The following is a 22,026-nucleotide window of genomic DNA, read 5'->3' on the forward strand; positions in this document are numbered from 1 at the left end:
CTACAGCTACTACAGAACTTGCACAGGCACTCCGAGCGTTGCGATAGGCAACGGTGAGAAGAAAGCGAGCAGAGTATATTACAAAAAAGCACATCATCTCATTCAATTTTAAAAATGCTCGAAGCATTACAATGCCTCCCACAAAGCCTACTGCTCAAATGCCAGAACAGATTAATTCTTGTAGAGAAAGAGACCGAATTCGCAAAGCAACAGTTAAAGGAGCAGAAACTGCAGAGTAAACACAGCTACGCCCACAACTAAACAGAACTGCTACCACAGCTGCTAGAAGTGCAGAAACTGCAAAGCAAACACAACTACGCTTACAACGAAACAGAATAGCTACTGCATCTGTTAGAAGTGCAGAAACTGCAGAGAAAACACAGCTACACCTGCATCGAAACAGAATGGTAGCTGCTAGAAGAGCAGGAACTGCTGAACAAACACTGGTACATTGAGAGCAAGCGAGAATAGATGCTGCAGCTGCTAGAAGTGCAGAGACTGCTGAGCCAACCCAGCAGCGACTCAATCTGCTCAGAGCAGCTGCTACAGCGGCCAGGCGTGCAAAAACTTCTGAGCACATGCAGCGGCGACATGAACATGATGCACTGGCTACAACAGCTGCTCGGCGAGCTGATGGTTCAGAGCAGATGAAATGGCGACAAGAGCAAGATGCACTAGCTACAGCACCTGCTACCAGGCACCGTGTATGGACAGAAAACTTTGCACTTGACTGCAACACAGTACAGGGCCAAAATTTGCTATGGGACAAATATCCAAAAATGCCCCAGATGCAATGCTTTATGTTGGAAAGGCAAGAGGCCATATATGTAGTTTATAGAGTAAATTTTTTTGCTAATAATCTTTATCAACACAACCACATTACTGCTGCACAATTTGTATATACCATGTTAAAACACAGGCTATAGACAAAGAACTGGCGAGTAGTGATTAGTGTTTTAGGCATGTGGAAGTCTCAATTCAATAAATGCTGGCAATAGCTTAGCAGTGCAATAGCAAAATATGTTCTTGAACTTCTTGAAATATGCAAAACTTTTTAATACTGCCAGTTTGAAGAACTTCAGTTTGCCTTGCAATATCAGTTTCATAATCAGTTCTGTGTACAAAATTAGGAAACTCCGATTTGAGTGGTTCGAGACTGATGCATTGTAGACTAGCTGTAAAACACATTACATAATTCCATTGTTCTTTTCAACATTATTGACATGTGTATGCAGTCTGATCAGCACAAAAAATTTCAATAGATTGCATATTTGGAGTTGTTTTACAATATGAATGACAACTCTCAATAAAACTATTGCTTCACGTAAATCTGTTCCTGAACACTGCAGCTAGTCTACTATACAAACAACATAAAATCTGTTTGTATATTTACGTGTGTGCGTGCGTGTCTGTGTTTTAGTCTACCTTATAGAGCGGTATTTTCTTTTTTCGATTCGGTCGTCCAAATTCAACTGAATTAGTGAATGTAGTAAATAAAAATTTAATTTAACAAAATAAAATAAAATATTCTCTTCATTAAATAAATTAATAAGTAGTAAATGACATGTAATTAATTTTGCTGCTAACGTGTAAAAAGAAGGTCACATGAACGTTTGTTTCTTGCGGCTACCTAGACAATGGTTTTCGCTTCAAAAATTACCTAACAATTTTTAGTGGGGTAGACAAAGTATGTTTTTTGCTCATTGAAGAGAACTTTAGGCTCTATATACCATTGGAAAACTTCACTAATTATGAATCTGCAAGTAACTTTTCTGTACCAGTGGGTTATAAAACGCTACAGGGGCGTAAACAGTGAAAAAAGGGGTTTTGTATGCTTATTCATTGTAGCGTATATTAAAATGTTAGCATACATACTTTAATAACTGTTGATCCAAATCTTCTCTTCTTTACGTGTTATGCCGGACATATTGTTGGCTTTGTATACCCAAATTTTAAACCCTACCTCACTGTATGATCAGAGGTTTTTCGGAAATATTCAGGGGCATGTCATATCTTTGCAACATTTTTGGGTTCGCATATCAGCCAATTCCTTTCAATCATAATTGAGCTTCTAAATTTTATATATCATAATGACCAATGTGTTTATGTTCAGAACACTAAATTATAACTTTCTGGACTTATTACTTTTGAGAAAATTGATGTGTTTTGTATGTTATGTCTATTTCGGAGTTATCCCCCAAATATGTATTATTTATGTTTTTGTGTTATCTGATGCATTCAAGATCCACATCTAGGTCAGTTTATAAGACTTGTACAGAGAAATGGCATTTTAGCTAATTTATTGGTAAAATACAAAAACTAACAATGAAATAACTGCCTATTATCCATAGGCTGTTAATCATAAATCTAACAGTAGTAGTCATTTACTGGGTCATAGACGATCTTGTTCCTCTGTTCCGTGTTTAAAATAGCGGTCGTTTTATCTGTATCTCTTTTCAGCATTCTGGGAGATATTTTGGAGAATAGCATATTGACATTTTTTTATTTCATGATAACCAGTACAACAATCGCCAAATTTTAACTTCGAGAGAAATTTTTGTTCATATTGTATTTCGGGAACACAAAGTTGCTCTATTCAAAAAATTCTGATAAAGCATCCTGTTTCACAAACTTGGGTAAAAAACATTTTGTAATTATAGGGGCATCGTAACCTGCGAGCGCAAGGTATTAACTTTTTATTTAGCAAGTGCAATCGAGAAAGGGCTGTTTGGTGAATGATAAGAGCGCTAAAATTGTAAGAATTCTGTAGCTTTGTGGTTAAAGGTGAGTATAGAAAATTGTGGTTGCAATTTTTGTTAGTTCAAATCCAGCAAAAACCAAGTTTTTCAATCCAAGATTTTAATAGCTATAATTAGACAGATATTTGAACAGACAGACAATGACTATGAAAAACTTTGATGTTTAGATACATAGGCACAGTGTAAGTATGCTTAACAGACAACTGCATAAAATGAGGCTCTCGTGCTCTGCCAACTTCTACTCGGCGGTTTCCTTTTACATCGTAAACATTAGCAGGCTTCCCTCTTTTATGGGACAGCCGACTCGGTGGTAGGTCAATTTCATTAAAGCCAGATGGCCATACTTGCCTAGTAGTTGAGTAAAAAAAGCGAAAGATTGACAGCAAAACTAGTAGTAGTTGAATCTGAAGCCTAATTTTCTTTGTGAAGTTTTTTTCTTCTTTGGTACCTATATAGGAGGCCCTTCTACGATTTTATTTAATTTTCAGGTACTCTACTATCAATGTGAGGTCGCGATTGTTTGCCATTGATATGTCCATGTATAATCTTGTTTATTGATGAAAAACTGTAGAGAAAGTAGTTAGACATGAATGTTGCTAAATCTAAATAGCCCAGGTTTTATGGCAAGCATACGGTTTAATAGCGACCTGTTTCATTGTTGCTGACTTTGTATGATGATGCAAGCTCACAACTAGTAAACAAAGGAGAAACGACCAGTAAAATATTTAAACCACTACTTTTTTTGAAAAAGCTGGAGGAAAACGAGAGAATTTGGGAAAAAGGGAGACTGACTTAAAATAGTGAGGGTCCCGGCCAAACCCGAAGACTTGGTAAGTATGCAGATAGCTCTTTCATCTTATAGCTAGGATGCAGGTCATCCAAAATAGAGGGTAAGCCTTTTGCTCTGTGATCCTGTTTAGCTGGTGGTTGTCAACACACAATAAAAACCTTTTATCTTTCTTTTGGACCAACACCACTGGGGAGCTCTTGGCACCTTCAGCTGGCTAAATGGACCTTTTGCTGAAAAACTCTTGCACCTGGCATTTTGCCCCAGCATCCTTCCTTGGTCTGAAGTAATGGAAAGGTTGACATATTGGCCAGAGCTTTTTCTTTAATACTATACAATGCTCCACTTCAGAGGGTCAGCCAACGTCTCTTTCTCCCCTACTAAACGTTGCTTGATAGCATGTTAACAGTTTTGATAACTGTTCAGTTTGTCCAGGCTCTGTGAATTTTTTTTGCGCTGCTTAGAACAGGTCCTTTAGGTAGGTTGGCACTTCTGCCTCTAGTGCTTTCGCACCCCGCGCCATGAACACCAAGCTGCAGAGAGGTGGTTCCTTATTCACCTGGTGGTTCTACACCCCAAATACGTGCAGAACAGTGCTCCAGCTTGGAACATCAGAGGTTTGTCTGTAAGCTTCAGACACTGCGTAACTATGCTTCTCTTTGGCCCAAGCCGGTTCAAGCCTAAAGTCAGTAAGAGATCCTAACCAAAATTTTATTTACACCAATCAGCAGTAATTCTGTGTGGTGACCCAACACAAAACAGACATTTCAGTCGGAGCTGGCACCGCCATGTCTCTTACCACCTGCATCTTGCTAAGTAACAGTATCCCTTGGCTATTCATGTTCGACGTAAAGGGAGCTAATCATGCAGAGATTAGCAGACCAAGGTAAATGCTCATTTTATGCAGTTGTCTGTTGAGCATACAAGTGTATGTACAGTTGTCTGTACATACACTGTACAGGTTTATATATTTGCACAACATGTCAACACTTGCCTGCTGAACGAAAGCCCAGGCTGCTGAAAGTCCATAGAACACTAGTGGGCTGTTAGTAATGGTATTAAAAATAGGATCTTTGCTAATGTGGCTCATTACAAAGACCTCCTGGGTCTTTATATCCTATAATAAAGACCAAGGAGGTCTTTATTATGGGATACAAAGACCAAGGATATTCTAATAAAAAGTTTAAAAATAGCTGTATTGGCAATTGTATGACACTGTAGAATGGACCAATTTTTCTATCAGCTACGAGATCGTTGCTATCAGTCGCTCTGAGTGGGTCTATTGAGCCTTGAGGAAACCTAAAAACCTGCTTGCTTAACATGTTTGTAGTGCATCTGGTGTCAATCAAAAACTGGATAAACAACCCCTCTAGTTTCTCTAAAATGAAGTATCTTGTGAAATGGGACAAGTCCTCAGTCTGTGCTTTGATCGGCTCATCACCACGCTCGCCATGAGTGGTAAAGTTAACTGAACCTGAAACTAATGCATCTGCAAAGGCAAACCTTTAGTGTGTAGGTTAGGTTCAGTGATGGAGTGTGGTATCGGTCGACTCTGTTGCTTTAAAAGCAGGCTTCTGGCCAATTGCAGGCCCAGTCTCTCTTGACCAGTGTCGGAGCGCACTCTTTCAACCAAGCTCAGTGGGGCCTGTTAAGAATCTGGTTGTGCTTCCCCAGTTGAGCTGCAGCTCAAGCATTTGGACTCCAGCTTTTTCAGGTCTCGTAGTAGATTTTGGTGGTTATAGCAAGAAATTTCTACATCACATTCTGGGTAGATATGGCAATTGACCTTTGCATCACTTTTCAATTTTAAAGCCATGGCAAAAGGTCGCCGTGTCACATCCTTGTTCTGGGTGGATATGGCAGAGAATCTCTGCATCGCTTTTCTACATGTATAACTCCTTGAAGCCTTCCTCACTAGAGTCCAGCCAAACTCAGCATGTCTAGCAAGCTTCCTGGAGCACTTTTTTGTTAGGGTCTGAACAGTTGGTGGCCTTAGTACAACTAAAAGTCAGTACTAATGTTGCGACCTTTCGCAGTTGCCCCGGTTTTGTTTTTTCACTGGAAAAGTTCTTCCAAACGTCCTTCTGGCTCCTACAGCTTCAACACAGGAATTGTTGGATTGACATAGCTTCTTTTAGGCCAGGGATGTCGACTCAATTATACAAGGGGCCAAAATTCGAAACACAATCTAGGTCACAGGCTGAACAGGATAAACACTTATTGAACACAATAAAACTAAATGTTTTTGGAACATATCGATAAAAACAGACAGGAATATTATTCTGAAACAAACTTCAGGTTAAACTGACTCGAGAAGCATGCAGCAAGACAGCTGAAGTGTTGCATTATGGGATCTGTAGTTCTGTGCAGTATTATGTCATCAACACTTCATTTGAATGGGTAGTTTAAATAGTAATAATGTAAAATGTTCTTGCGGGCCAGATCTGATTACAAGGTTGGCCGGATGTTGCCCGCGGGCCGTGAGTTTGACACATGTCCTTTTGGCCATATTGCTCTTCTTGCAGCTGCTGGACCTGCTTCATCAGCTGGTGCACCAGAAGTGCAAACTGGCTGATGGTTTGATCCAAGACCGCTTCTGTCTACTTGGCTACATGACTTTCAAGGGCCGAGCCGACCTCTTAGCAATGATACCTTGATAGCAAAACCCACCCCTTTTGGCCATATGCAACCGAGGTGCCATGCGGCATTACAAAGCTTGTTGTACACAATAAGTTACATGTAAGAAAAAAGAAAAACTCTAGAGATAGACATATTCATATCCTACAAAAATCAAAGTCTTCCACACTTTTGAAAAAGTCAGTAACAGCAGAGTTCTAGTTGTTATAATGTTTGCATTACTATTTGTATTATCTATAATATAGTATAAAATAGGTGCAAGAAACATGTCCAGTAACGAGTTGCGGGTTGCAACATGTAACTCGTGATAGCACACATGATCCGGTTTCATTTCACAACCTCTTTATTGAACAATGAAGGGGAATCGGAAAAGTTCAGTCGCGCATAAGTAGATCATCCTGCGACTACAAGACGTGCTTGTTTTATGATTATATGGATAATGAGCAGTTATGTTATTGTGTTAGCTCTTGTATTTTATCAATACGTTAGCTAAACTGCCATTTCTCAGTACAAGTTTTATAAACTGATCTACATGTAGATATAAATCTTGAATGCATCAGATAGCGCAAAAACATAGACAATACATATTTGGGGACAACTCCGAAATAGACATAACATACAAAACACGTCAATTTTCTTAGAAGTAGCAAGTCCAAAAAGATCTGATTTAACAATCTAAACATAAACACATTGATCATTTTGATAGATCATCTTCGGAAGCGCACTTACGATTGAAAGGAAATGGTTGATGTGCGAACCAAAAAGTGTTTAAAAACTATGATATGCCCTTAAATATTGCCGGAAAACCCCGTAATAATACAGTGGTGTAAAGTTGAAAAATTAGGGATAACAAGCCAACAATATGTTCAGCATAAAATGTGAAAAATAAAATATTTGAATCAACAGTTATTAAGGTATGTATTCTAACATTTTGATATTCGCTACAGTGAAAAGTATACAAACCCCCTTTTACCACCCTGTAGCGTTTTATACGCCACTGGTACAAAAATGTTACTTGCAGATTCAAAATCAGTGAACACTCAGTTTTCCAATGGTATATGGGGCATAAAGTTCTCTTCAATGAGCAAAAAACATACCTTGGCTCCCCCACTATTTGTAATGTACTTCAAAAATGTAAGTACTCCTCATTCAATGTTGTATTGTCTATGAATTGCCACATCTCCAATACTTAAAAACGTTGGACTTACCAGTGTTTGTGATAGTAAACATGTTCGTTTCCTTCCACAGCTCAGTTATTTTTACTTTTTTTAAAGTTACGAGTACTCTAAAAACTACTACCGAACCTTCACGGGTACTCCGAGCGTTTCGATAGGTGAAGGTAAGAAGAAAGAGAGCGGGGTATATTACAAAAAAGCACACCATCTCATTCACTTTTAGAAACGCTCCTAATTGAAAATGTACCTCAAATAACTTAAAAACCAGAAGTTTTATCATTAAAATGCTCTCTGCTTTTAACGGTATTGAAGTCAGCTGTACGTTGCCAGCTCAAGAGTAGGGACAAGCTGAAAACTGTTTGTTCATACACTCGACAGAAAAACAAAAGATTTGTCTACCGGCAAGTTTTGCATTGAATATTCATTGTGTTATTGTTACCTTAGAGGATGAAAATATTTGATGGAGTTAATAATTTGCAATGTCGTGTACAGTCAAATTCACAAATTATTAAAATCCGTGAATAATTAGTTTTATTTTTAATACAGGAGAGAATAACTACTACCCCAAATTAAAAACTAGCCGCTAGGCATAGTTGGGAAATGTAGCTGAGTTCCAAACTCTTTGAAAATCTTTGCCGGTGCTTTAAATTAAGCCCATTCCCAGTACATCAGACTTCCCTACAAATTTTTTTAAGATTTTCATAAGTTATTCAAAATTTGGCATGGCATCATCACCAAAAAAAAATCTCTTGCAGTTCCTTGCGTTGAAAAAGTTCATAACTTACCACAAGTTGTTGGTCCACCAAAGGCCTCCAAATTGATGAACATTCATTACTACCTTTGGTTGCATCCAAAAATTTACAGCTTAGCATGATCGACATAAAACTCTTAGTTAAACAGAGAGCTAAACAGATGGTATACGAACATGAAGGTTTTACTCTATTGCTAGCTGCTTTTATGAATTAATTTATTCGCGAATGGGTTCATCCACAAATAAATTCGTCCACAAACATGCATGAAAAGACAATTTTTGTGAAATTTGTCTACGCAAATAATTTCATCCTGTAGGGGATGTCATGCTTGCATTGAATTACCATTATGTTATTGTTATGTCATGCTATGTCTTTCAGGCTCTGCTATACCTACATGTTATTCATACACAGCATTTTCTAACATATTTTTCAGTTTATATATACATTCATGCATTCAATTTCATTGTTTTATCTTATAAAAAGGTTATCATGTTGGCGTTATGTTTTATTATGGTAAGGTGCTAATGCTGTATCTGCTTTGACATCATACTTTCTGTGCTGCTATACATGTAATTTTTACTGGTAATAAATTTATCAACATAACCACATTAATGCTGCGTCGTTTGTATATACCATGTCAGAACACAGGCCATAGACAAAGAACCGGTGAGCCATGATTAGTGTTGTATGTATGTAGGAGTTTTTATTCAATAAATGCTGGCAAAAACTCAGCAGTGCAATAGCAAAATATTATGTGGAATTTTTTAAAGGATGCAAAAATTTTCAATACTGTTAGTTTGAAGAAGTTCAGTTTGCCTAGCAATGTTAATTTTATTATCAGTTCTCTGACCAAAAACAGGACAACTCTGCTTTGATGGTTTGAGACTGATGCATTGTAGATTAGCTGTAAAACACATTGCAGACTTCCATTGTTCTTCCCAACATTGTTGACGTGTATGACTGCATATACACGCATGTATGCATATAGTCTGGTCAGAGCAATATTTTAAATCTACTGCATACTTGGAGTTGTTTTACAGTATGAAAGCCAACTCTCAATAAACCTCTCGCTGCGCATCAATCTGTTTCCAAGGACAAGTACTGCAGCCAATATATTTGTATATATACATGTATATATAAATATATATATATATATATGTAAATGGTTTCCTCACCCCGGATACCCCGTATGGGTGGTAAATTCTGCTCTAACTCGGGTCTCCTACCAGAGACCTGGGAGTTTGAGCACTCGCCTCAAGATCTTAGCTGTTCCCAATAGCGCACTTTTCTGCAACTCACCTGAGTTGATTGTTGTTGGTATTTGGGCAAGCCACATTTTATGTGCCAGTGTTATTGCGCCCAGTGCCCCAATGACTACTGGGATTACAGTTGTTCTTACATTCCAGCATTTTTCAATCTCTTCTCCAAGAGGGAGATATTTTTCTACCTTTTCTTTTTCTTTGCTGGCGATATTATAGTCATTGGGTACTGCTATATCTATTATAGTAGCCCTCTTGTTCTCCTTGTCTACCACCACTATATCTGGTTGGTTTGCTAGGACATGCTTGTCAGATATATATATATATAGTATAGATAGATATATATAGTAAATATATATATATATATATAAATATATATATATATATATTTATATATATACATATATATATTATATATATTATATAAATATATATATATATTTCTCAAAGTATGTATATCGTATGTATGTTGATCTGTCTACATTCCGGTTATAGCTATTAAAATTTTGATTTTGAAATTTCGCACTTTGATTGATTTGAACTCACAACGAATGCATCAAGAAGTTTCTTAACCAGATGCTTTACCTCTGAACTGTTGTATTTTTGTGTCTATTTTATATATCTTTATTGGTAAATATTGAATATGCTGCCATAACACAAGTACGAGTATTTAATATAAGCGCATGTACTCTGTTACTGCCGGAAAACAATCCGTGCACATGCGTAAACCACAAGTATAAAAGATAAGAAAACCGCTAAGCATATACGATATAATAACTATGAAATGTAGACGAATGGGTAGTGTGAGAGAAGATGACTCTTAGTTATATACAACATATCCTTCCTAAGCTAGCTATCACAGTATGACTTGACATCTAATCCTAAAAATGAAAAACAATTAATATGACTAACATTCCTCAATCAGTCTGCGTGGCTTATGAATCACACAACGTGATTTTCTCATTGGAGAATCTGATAGCCAGGGTGCGGGTGAGATGGCTGACGGGGACCGAGTTGGTGATGCCTCTGGCAAGTCACATTTCTGAGCAGGTGGAGGAGTATACACTAATGCTGACCGATTGCGTTTTATAATGTTGCCATTAGAATTAACTGTGTTGCGGCAGGTGCCTGGATGTTCTTGTTGTACAATTCCTTAGCGATGCATGCCACGTATAAACACTTGGTCTCCTGGAGCCAATGTTGAAAGCTCTTTAACTCTGTGCCTTGCATCTTGGTTCTGCTTCATTGGTTGTTTGTACATCTGATTTCTAATGTAGTGCTGTTGTTGGTCAGTTACATTGAACTCGACATTTGCTGGCGGTATTGTTGACCTAAGTGTCCTATTCATCATGAGTTTAGCTGGAAAAAAGCCTGTGGACAGTAGAAACGTTCTGTATGCCAATAAGCCTAGAAATGGGTCTGCTGACTTATCCAGAATGTTTTTCATTGCCTGTACCATCATCTCGGCTGCTCCGTTAGCTCTTGGGTACCGTGGAAATGAAGTCACTAAGCGAAACTGGTATTTTTAAGTAAACTTGCAAAACTCTTCCGAGGTATATTGACCAGCATTGTCTGAAATTGGCAACTCTGGTATTCCATGTCTCGCAAAAAAGCTTTTGAAGTGTTTAACTATTTCCTTTGATGTGGTGGATTGCAGGGCAGTTATTTCTGGATATCTTGAGTACAATTCTACAACTAAAAGATAATCGCGTTCGTTGCGATGGAACAAATCTGAAGCCAATACTTGCCATGGATGTCTTGGGGTGTCTAGAGGCCTCAAAGGTTCTTTCACTTCGGGTGCTCTGTTTCTGCAGACAGACCAGTGGCTAATCATTTCTTCTATAGCTTAGTTCAGTGAAGGCCACCACACTGCTCTTTTTGCTCTCTGGGTACATTTAGAAACTCTTAATGCTTCCTTTTCAATTGTAGCATATCCTTCTTCTGCTGACGCCAGCGACCTGCTAGCTGCTGCTACTAGACGCCCGGAGTTGTCCTCTTGTATTTGCGTCATGACAGCTCCCAGGCCTTTATTAGATGCATCTGTTGAAATAATATTCTTTTTCTTGAGGTCATAAGGAACCAACACAGGTGGTTTGGCGAACTCCTGCTTGACTGCTTGTAGAACATATTTTGTGGTTTGTCCCAGATCTATGATGCATCTTTTTTCAATAGCTCTCTAAGTGGCTTGCTATTTTTAGCAATGTTCGGGCTAAATTTTGCTGATTGGTTTACCAAACCTAAAAAACTCTAAATGTCACGAGTTGAGGTCGGCATATGGAAATTGAGTATGCTTTGAATTTGCTTCTCACTAGCCTGAATGCCGTCTGAATCTACTTTGTGGCCCAAGAATGTAATGCTAGCTTTCCCAAATTCACACTTACTGCGGTTAAGTGTCATTCCAGCACTTTTGATTTTCTGCAGTACACCGTTTAGTCTCTTGTCGTGTTCACCTTTATTCTTACCATAGACTAATATGTCATCCATGTGAACGATTACGCCTTCCGTGTTTCCTAGTATGCGTAACATCTCTCTGTAGAATATTTCTGGAGATGAAGACAATTCAAATGGTAGATTTTGTACATGAATCTTTTGAAAGGAGTGAGAAAGGTGGTTAGTTCACAGGATGCTGGAGTCAAAGGGATCTGCCAAATACCACTATTGGCATACAGTTTTGAGTATACTTTCCCACTTATTTGGTATAAGCTGTCATCTACCGTGGCCAGTGGTTACACTTCGCATTTGACATATCTATTAAATTGAGTTACATCTGAACATATTCTTACTCGACCGTTGCCCTTGTGGATTACTATTATTGGCAAGCACCACTCGGTCGGCCCAGTCACCCTCTCAACCACACCTAAGTTCACCATCCTCTCTAATTTGAGCTTAGTTTTATCCTACGATGGTATTGATGCGGGTGTAGAAACAGTTATGGCATATGGTACAGCATTGTCAACAAGTTTTATATTGTAAAATGCATCCTTCATTTGGCCCAGGCCCTCGAAAACTGGTCAAAATTAGTCTAAGTTCAACTCAGACCTATTTACATTAATTTCATCTACTGAACATGAAAGCAAAGACAAAGCTGTGCATGCACGTTTGCTTAATAGGTTGACTCTTTGGTTGTTGACCACAAAAATGTCCTCTTTTACAGAAATATTTTTATGACACAGGAAAGCATTTACAAAGCCTAAATATGGTATCTTTGCATTTCCAAGACCTACTAAACATTTGTCACTCTTCAACATTGTTACATCAGAGGGTATTTCCTTGGGTGAACAGACAGTGACTGCGGCCCAACTGTCTAGTTTGAATGTAATGTCAACTGGCTTAGTATCTGGTAGCTTAGTGGTTACCTGTGCTGTCCATGGCTTTGAAGATGCCTCGTTTACCTCAATAACGCCTAGAAATAAATCGGTGAGCTCTTCCTGCTCTACATCTGCTACTGGCTTATGCGCCGTTACGCTTCTGCATTTTTGAGCAAAATGTCCCATAATTCCACATTTCAGGCAATTATTGCTGATAGCTGGGCATTTACTTCTAGAATGTCCAGGCCTACTAACATATCTGGCGCATTCGTTGCTACTGCTATAGCTACTGTTATTCTCTGATTTAGCTACCATTGATGCCGAATGTTGCCTTTTGCCACTCTGATATTTTGCTGGTCTCTGTATCAAGTCCACTTCACCACTACGGTTCCCTTTTACTATTGTTTGAGCTTGCTTTGCAGCCTCATATTGTCTCACTATGAGTGTAGCAACGTCTAGAGTCAGATCGGGCACAGCCTGGAGTTTCTCCGACAACTCATCGTCTTGTACTCCAACTACTAAGCGATCTCTGATCATTTCTTGCTTAAGTGCCTTTTAGTCACAATATTCTGCTTGTCAATGGAGTTTACTAATAAACACGTCCACAAAGTCACTCCCTTGGCTGAGACGATTGAACTTTGCCCTCTCGGCAATCAAATTTCTTTTCAGTCCAAAATATGTATCAAAGGCTTCTAGTACATTGTTATGAGTGTCTTCTGTAATGTTCCCGCTCAGCACTATATCTTCAGCTTGATCACCCAGGACATAAAGCAAATAGTTTATTTGATCGGTCTTTGGCTGGTTTTTGAGGCCCCCCGCCTCCTTATAATGCTTCCACCGAGCTGACCGTCAGGTTCAACTGCCGGGATCATCAAAGTCAAATTTTCTGGCATATTCAGCGGAGGAAGTCGATATCTGATGGCCGATGCTGGTACATCTTGAGTTTCTTCTGCCTCGTAGATATATTTTTCTATTATTCTCGAATGAAAGTCCGTAAGCACCCAAATTGGTGACAAAATAACTATTTGTTTTACAGTATCACTATTCAATGTAAACGTTTAACAAAATTTCAACCTAATATTGTGGGCTCCCCTGCTGCTACCATGTTGTAGTTGTGGGTCTATTTTATATATCTTTATTGGTAAATATCGAACATGCTGCGATAACACAAGTACATGTATGAGTATTTAATATAAGCACGTGTACACTGTAACTGCCGGAAAACGATCCATGCCCATGCGTCAACCACAAGTATAAAAGATAAGATAACCGCTAAGCATATACGGTGAGAAAACTATGAAATGTAGACAAATCTGTAGCGTGAGAGAAGATGACTCTTAATTATATACAACATGAACTAGAACATAGCGATCAGATACATTTTCATATACCGCATACACCATGCACGTGCTAATTATTTTAGCCTCGTGTTCACGAGTTACAATGCCCCTGTTTAGAAATATTTTGGAACCTAAGTTTATGCACGGCGATGCTTATTCGTCTTTTGTTGTTAAAGCTAATAGCTTATCTCAAACTTTAAATTTTGTTTTTTTGTACTGATTGTTTACAGTGAAGCGTGGGTTTTCAACCAACGACAGTTTTTTATTGTAATAATAGCAGCTTCATGGTTTTACAAGCTATCTCGTTGTGCTTTCTGAAAGCTTTCTGCTTTTTGTTACAATAGCCTTTTCATAATACCTTCTCTTTGTTCACAACTGTCAAGATGAACACAGCTAATAAAGTTTCTGTCAGTAAACTGAATGTTCAAAGTATCTAAACAACAGATTATGGGCCCAGTCAACCCATTGAATATTATCAAAGAACTATGGATGAGAAAGGCTGGACTGTAGATAGGCTGAACACTGATAACTATGCTACATGGAAGTTCAAACTCAAACACCTACTCATAGCTAAGGACTTATTTGGATATGTGGATGAAACCATTACTCTGGAGGATGATGCTAACGCTGCCGCTAAAACCGAGTACAAAAAGAAGTCAAGCAAAGCTTTTTCCCACACGATGCTTTCTGTGAGTGATAGTCTTATTTATCTCATCAGTGAATGTGAGGACCCAGGAGTTGCGTGGAGCAAGCTCAGAGCTCAATTTGAACGTGATACACTGGCGAATAAATTATTTCTCAAGAAAGGGTACTTTAGGACTGTTATGAGCAAAGGTTCATCAATTGAAGACCACCTCCGTCACATGAAAGCTATCACTGATAAACTTGCAGCTATTAAGGCTAATATTAGCAAGGTAGACCAGGTGGTGACTCTACTTGGAAGCCTTCCGGTAAGCTATTCAACGGTAATGACTGCACTCGAGGCTCGCGGTGTTGATATAACTTTACAGTTTGCCACACAAACACTGCTTAATGAAGAACAAAAAAGGGAAAAAAGAGCACTGACTCCAGTCAGCGATTCTGGTGGTGTCAGGTCTAAAGCGATTTCTGACACTGCTCTACTGTCAGCAAGTAACCGCTTTAAACATAGTCAGCAACAATCCAAAGGCTGCTATATCTGTGGGTCTTTACAACATTATCAAAATGGTTGTCCTAAAAACAACTATAATCAGAGCCGTGAATCGCATCGCGGCCGAGAACGAGGTCGTGGATATTACAACAGTAACTCAAATTCACACCAGGCCAACATATCTACATACGATGTTAATAGCAAAGATGATGAATCGGCATTTACTGTATTGGAGACAGATGTTGACTCTCAAAAATGGCTGATTGACAGCAATGCTACCAGTCACATATCGAAAAATAAAGCTGTATTTTGTGATTATTTTAGGCTAGATTCACCTGAGTACGTTGTTGTTGCCGATGGGTCTCAAGTTCAAGTAGTCGGAAAAGGTATTGTTCAGCTGCAAATAAAAATTCATGGAAATAAAACTAGACGTGCTACACTTTACAATGTACTACACATACCTGACCTACACGGAAATCTATTTTCTGTAAAAGCTGCTACACAAAAAGGATATACATGTTTAGTACAATTTGGACATTTGAGATGCTGGATTAGCAATCAAAGAAAGATGTTGATAGCATTCGGATCTGTAGTAAACAGGCTATATTATCTTGATGTCGAGTTTGCTATTCATACTGCTAATGCTGCTGCGTCCTCTTCCCTACTGTGTCATCAACGTCTTGCTCATGTAAACGTAAGTAGCCTCAAAAACATGAATCATTGGTGTGAAAATGGTTGTAATGTTACCGCCGAAATTGGTGTCTGTGAAGCTTGTGTGAAAGGTAAAACGCCTCGACGTCCATTTCAAACTGACCGGGGCATTAAATCAAGTAGGTTCTTGAATTGGCACATACGGATATGTGTGGCCCTATGCAAAATGAATCTTTAGGTGGTAGCAAGTATTTTGTTTCAATTATTGATGATTTTAGTACGCATGTGCAGATATATTTTATACATGACAAATCTAGTGTGTTCCAGGCGTTTAGAACTTACGAATCATTAGTGACAAATCAAACTGGTCAGACTATAGGTACACTTAGAAGCGATGGTGGTGGAGAATATTCATCTAATGAGTTTAAGAGTTACCTTTCAGCCCAAGGTATACATCACCAAGTCACCACTCGCTATTCTCCACAACAAAATGGCTGTGCTGAGAGATTTAATCGTACTGTTTGTGAGGTCGCTTCACTCGTTAATTTCTGAATCTCACCTTTCAAAGTCATTCTGGGCAGAGGCAATATTGACCGCGGTATACATTCGTAATCGCCTCCCCACACGAGCACTTGAATGGAATACAACTCCTTATGAAAAATGGAACAACAGAAAACCTGATCTTAGACAAGGGAAAATTTGTGGATGTTTAGCCTATGCTCACATACCCGATCAGCTGAGATGTAAACTCGATGAGAAAGCAGAATCAATGGTGTTTGTTGGGTATAGCCTTAGGTCTAAAGCCTATAGACTTTACGATCCGATCACTAGAAAAATAGAGGTAAGACGTGATGTCACCTTTGATGAAACCAAGCTCGGTTTACAAAATCGGTCGTCAAAGCCAAGTGTAGACAACTCTAAAGCGGTGAATATTGACCTATCAAAAAATAAAAAAGCTCCTCTAACGCCGACGATTACGCATAGGCGATCACCACGTTCCACTCAACCCATTGTTCGGTTTGGTATTGATGATTTCACAAACCTTGGTCACTCTGCTCACTCAGCAATCAACATTGTGGAGCCTCTTAGTTTGTCGCAAGCACAGGCTAGCACCAATCATGATGCATGGATCAAAGCCAGCAATGATGAGTATCAATCACTGATCAACAATGGTACATGGGAACTAGTTGATCTTCTGCCCGAGCGCAAAGCAATTGGCTCTAAGTGGGTGTTCAAGGCAAAAAACTCGTCTGATGGGTCTATAAGTAGATTCAAAGCTCGACTTGTGGCAAAGGGATATGCACAAAAGGCTGGGGTGGATTACGATGAAACATACGCCCCTGTGATTCACAGAACATCTCTGCGAGCACTCTTATCGGATGCTGTTGAGAGATATGATGATACACCAAATGGATGAACTAACGGCTTTCTTGAATGGAAAACTGTCAGAAGATATACAAGTGTATATGGAACAGCCAGAGGGTTTTGTTGTGCTGGGTAAAGAAAATTTAGTCCGCAAACTTAATCGCTCGCTGTATGGACTTAAACAGTCGCCTAAATGTTGGAACATGGTATTAGATGAATTTCTTAACTCATTAGGTTTTATGCAGTCTTCCGCTGACAACTGTGTGTATATGCGCTGAAAAAATGACCAGAAAGTGATGGTGGGTGTCTACGTAGATGACTTGTGTGTAATGTCAGACACTGGTGCTCAGATGACCAAATTAAAATCGGCTCTCTCGTTTCGTTTCAAAATGATGGATCTCGGACCGCTTCATCATTGTCTGGGATTACTTATTGAGAGAGGAGAAAATTTTATGCGTATAAGTTAGAAGCCTTACATTCAACAAATAATTCAAAAGTGCAACATGGAAAACTGTAAGCCTGTCACAACTCCAGCAGCATATGATGTAAAGCTGAGTCACAAGGATGGAAGCAAATTAGCAAATCCCAATCTCTATTAATCGATTGTAGGAAGTCTACTATATGCTGCCGTATCTACTCGTCAAGATATTGCTGAAGCAGTGGGAGCTTTAGCCAAGTTCAACGCTTGCCCCACCTAGACTCACTTGACCGCAGCCAAACGAGTAATACCCTACCTGAAGGGCACCAAGGATTTATGTCTGAATTTTAAAAAGCAAGGTAAACCTATGGTTGGATACACAGATGCAGATTATGCGAGCGACGCTGACCGGCACTCAAAATCGGCTGCAGTCTTCATTAATGCTGGTTGTCCAATCAGCTGGTCCAGCAAGCGTCAGTCAGTCGTTGCTCTCTCTACTACGGAATCAAAATATATTGCGTTGTTTGATGGTGTTGTTGAGTGCATGTGGTTACGTCAGCTATTCTCAGATATTGGAACCACGCAACTTAATTCTACAATCATATTTGTAGATATTCAATCAGCTGCAGCGAATGCAAACAGCCAGAAAACTAGTAAGCGTACAAAACACATAGATGTAAAATACCACTACATTCGTGAGGTGATTGAAGCTGGTGATGTCTGTACTGAGTTTTGTTCGACAAATGATAATATCGCTGACATATTCACGAAGCCGCTGCCACGTGATCGATTTGTCAAATTTAGAGACATGTTGGGTTTGAGTTAATTAATTGTCTGACCACTGAACACAAGACTGTTATAATTTTGCTTTTTCGTTGATTACGATCATTGTATTTTTTTGTGTCACAAACTGGCTGTTGGTGCAACCATGTAACTAAGTGGGAGTATTGTAATAATAGCACATTCATGGTTTTAAAAGCTATCTCGTTGTGCTTTCTGAAAGCTTTCTGCTTTTTGTTAAAATAGCCTTTTCATAATACCTTCTCTTTGTTCACAACTGTCAAGATGAACACAGCTAATAAAGTTTCTGTCAATAAACTGAATGTTCAAAGTATCTAAACAACATTTTTGACCAAAAACTTTGTGATTTGTTTGTCTCGGATCTCGAACATAAATTCAGTTCTCAACAAAATCTGAACATGTGCATTGGAATTGCAACAGCTCCAGAAACCGCATGGAAACATTATTTAACCATTGGAGAAGCAATTTACGCTTCATAAAGTCTTTGCAAAAAAAGTAGACATCATCTGAGACAATGTCGCCTTTACCAAAACAATTTGCTAGGAAGATAACCCCTCCAGTCAAGTTACCCTAAACTGTGAAGTAAACGTGCCATTGTTGTTTATAGTAAATTTTTCCTACGATTTTCGATGCAACTCATCCGTTGCATTTTTTTGCTGTTTTGTTATCAATTTCTGCAATTTTGGTTGTTGTATCTTAACTTTTAATGTTTTTGATGTTTTAAGAGCAAAACATACAAAATGTTTACACTGTTTTCTTTTTTTATCATCATGAATAAATAACCTTTTATTAAAATTTAACATGATTTATATCTACCAATTCTTATTTATAGTAAGTAGTTTACTGCACAGTTTATGGTGTAAAAAGGAAAAGACTTTGTTGAAGTTATTTTCTCACTTTGGAATGGATTAAAATTTACATACATACATTGATTCCAAAGGAAAAAATCGTTTTGGATTGCGACCAACTTAGTTTTCCAACAACAGTTTTCTAATAACTGGAACTAATTAAATGCCTTGGCTGGGCTTTGATTTACATACACTAATGACAAATCTAGTTTCAAAGTAAAAAAAGAACAAGGTTGCAGGAAATTGATGATTTTGGACATAACACTATAACATAAACACTAAAATATTAACACTTGAGTGTAAAATAATATGTAAACTCTGTAACATAAAAGTATAAAACAAGCAACACAATACATGTACAATAACATAATAACCATAGTATTGACATTATAATGTACACTCTTTGATATAAAATATGGCATAAATGCTGTAAAAATCATAATAAATGTACAGGTATTGTAAAATAAACAATGTAACACACAAACTCTATTATAGTGTATATAATATATTGTTTATATTAAAGTCTTTGTATCATAAACAGCCAACATATAATTTTTTCTTTACAAAAATTCTGTTTAATTTTGTTTAAATCTTTAAAAAAAACTAATCATACAGAAACATTTTAAGGAAAAAAGAAGTCTAGATACTATCATATTTTTATACTTAACATTGTTTATAATTTGAAATTAGAAAATATTATTTTAATCCTCATCAGAAATGTCCAGGTGTTGATGACTCTTATCTTTTGAATAGGAACTTGTGCAATAGTGTTTAAATTTTGTTTTGGTCTTTGCAACAAAAATATCACATAATCCAGTGAGTCATGAGCTGAAGAGTAAACATAATTTTAACACAAGTAATACCACACTATTCAGTCACGAAAACTGACCATTATGCAAAATAGTTTGAGCATCGACATATTGAGATAACTACTAAAAATAATAAGATGCAATATATTATATAAAATTTTATTGTATAACATAACAATGCTCAATATATGAACTCTCTAATTATATAAATATCAAATTGTATGACATATATTAAATTGCATTTAATTATATTACATTTATACAATTATATATTATGTTTAATCAACCTATATCATATCTATATATACACCATGTATAAAAATTTCAAAGTTTGTCATCATCTGTGCAGATAACTGGCTGTAAAATTATAGCTATTAAAATCTTGACTTGAAAAGCTCCCTTCTTGCTGGATTTAAACTCACAGAGATTATGACCGCAACTTCAATACTCGCCTCTATTTACAAAACTATGGAGTTCTATTAATTTTATAGCTCTTACCATATAGCCTTTTCTCGATTGCACAGGCACATTGCACAATACCAAACAAGATTGCACAATGACATATTAATCGACACATGTCGCCCACAGATTACAATGCCTCTATAACTATAAAAAAAGATTTTGCTTAGGTCTATGAAACACAATGCATTTTCAATTTTTTAAATAATGCAAATTTGCTTTTTTGCTATACGATATCACCAAAAATTTCTCTCGAAACTAAAATTTTGCATTTTTTGTACTGATTGCAATAAAATAACAAAATTTTGATTTGCTATTTGTCGAGATATTGCTCACAGCGCCAGAAAGAGATATACTTTGCTCGCTATTTCAGTTAAGTATTATTTGTTATGGTAAAGATAAATTTGTAAACAGATAAGAGATAAAATTTAGGTTAAAAATTTGAAGTTTACCAAAATACCAACTAAAGCTTTCTTCAAGTATGTGTTTAGTAAGCTAACTTCCTTAAGTTAAATTCAACTTTCATGTTACACGTCTGTCTCAAAGGTAAGAATTCTCTACGTAGTACATTGACATGCTGCATTTTCTTGCAGATAAACACCACAAAATGCACTAAAACTGTTGTAGGTAACTAAAGTTACTAAGGTTAACATATTGTTTGTTAAAGGTTGACTTGCAACAAAATTTACATTACAGTTATTTGGTATCAAAAGATTCACCATGTCTTACTCTGTTGTGTCGTAGGTGCCAAATATGTGGAAAGGTAATTAAAAGCTCTTAAAAGCTCAAAAACGAAAAGCCGCCGTAGATTGGAATCTCTTTATTTCTCTGACGTAGTAATGGAATTTATTTATTGTCTTGTCATGTGATGTTCTCACACGAATAGAAAGGCCAATTAAAAGCTCAATATAAAACTTGTCGTAGCACTAGTTTATGACAAACACCTCGGGTTTTACCAAATACCCTGTATCAAATATAGATGCTCGCTACTTTGCAGTTTTGTTTCGGTTTGGCCTAATCGGCAAGTCGTAATCTGATCATGCGACTCAATACTTCGCAAATAACTTTTGCAGCACTTTTCGATTATTACAGATGACCAACAGGCTTGTCATGATTATCAGACAATGATATGTACTCCTTCGAGCTAAAAAATTAAACAAATTTTTACGGTAAGTTATAAGATATCACTGCTAAAAGTGAGTAGTGACAGCATGACAACGATGATAAAACAGATGAATATGAACAATAGACATGGTTTTATTGAATGCATAAAGCATATTTGTGAAAATATTTCGATGAATAAGGTTGCATGAAAGGGTAAACAGAAACCATCTCCCACAACTACGTCACATTTGAGCCGTTTTGAAAAGAGAATCCAAACTACCGGCGGTCTCATATGACTGCGATTAACTGTTCGTTTTTGAGCTTTTCAGAGCTTGTAATCACATCCCCACATATTTGGCACTTACAACACGGCAGAGTAAGACATGGTGAATCTTTTCATATCAAATAACTGTAATGTGAATTTT

This window comes from Watersipora subatra, chromosome 8 (genome assembly GCF_963576615.1).
Source record: "Watersipora subatra chromosome 8, tzWatSuba1.1, whole genome shotgun sequence".
Classification (NCBI taxonomy): domain Eukaryota; kingdom Metazoa; phylum Bryozoa; class Gymnolaemata; order Cheilostomatida; family Watersiporidae; genus Watersipora; species Watersipora subatra.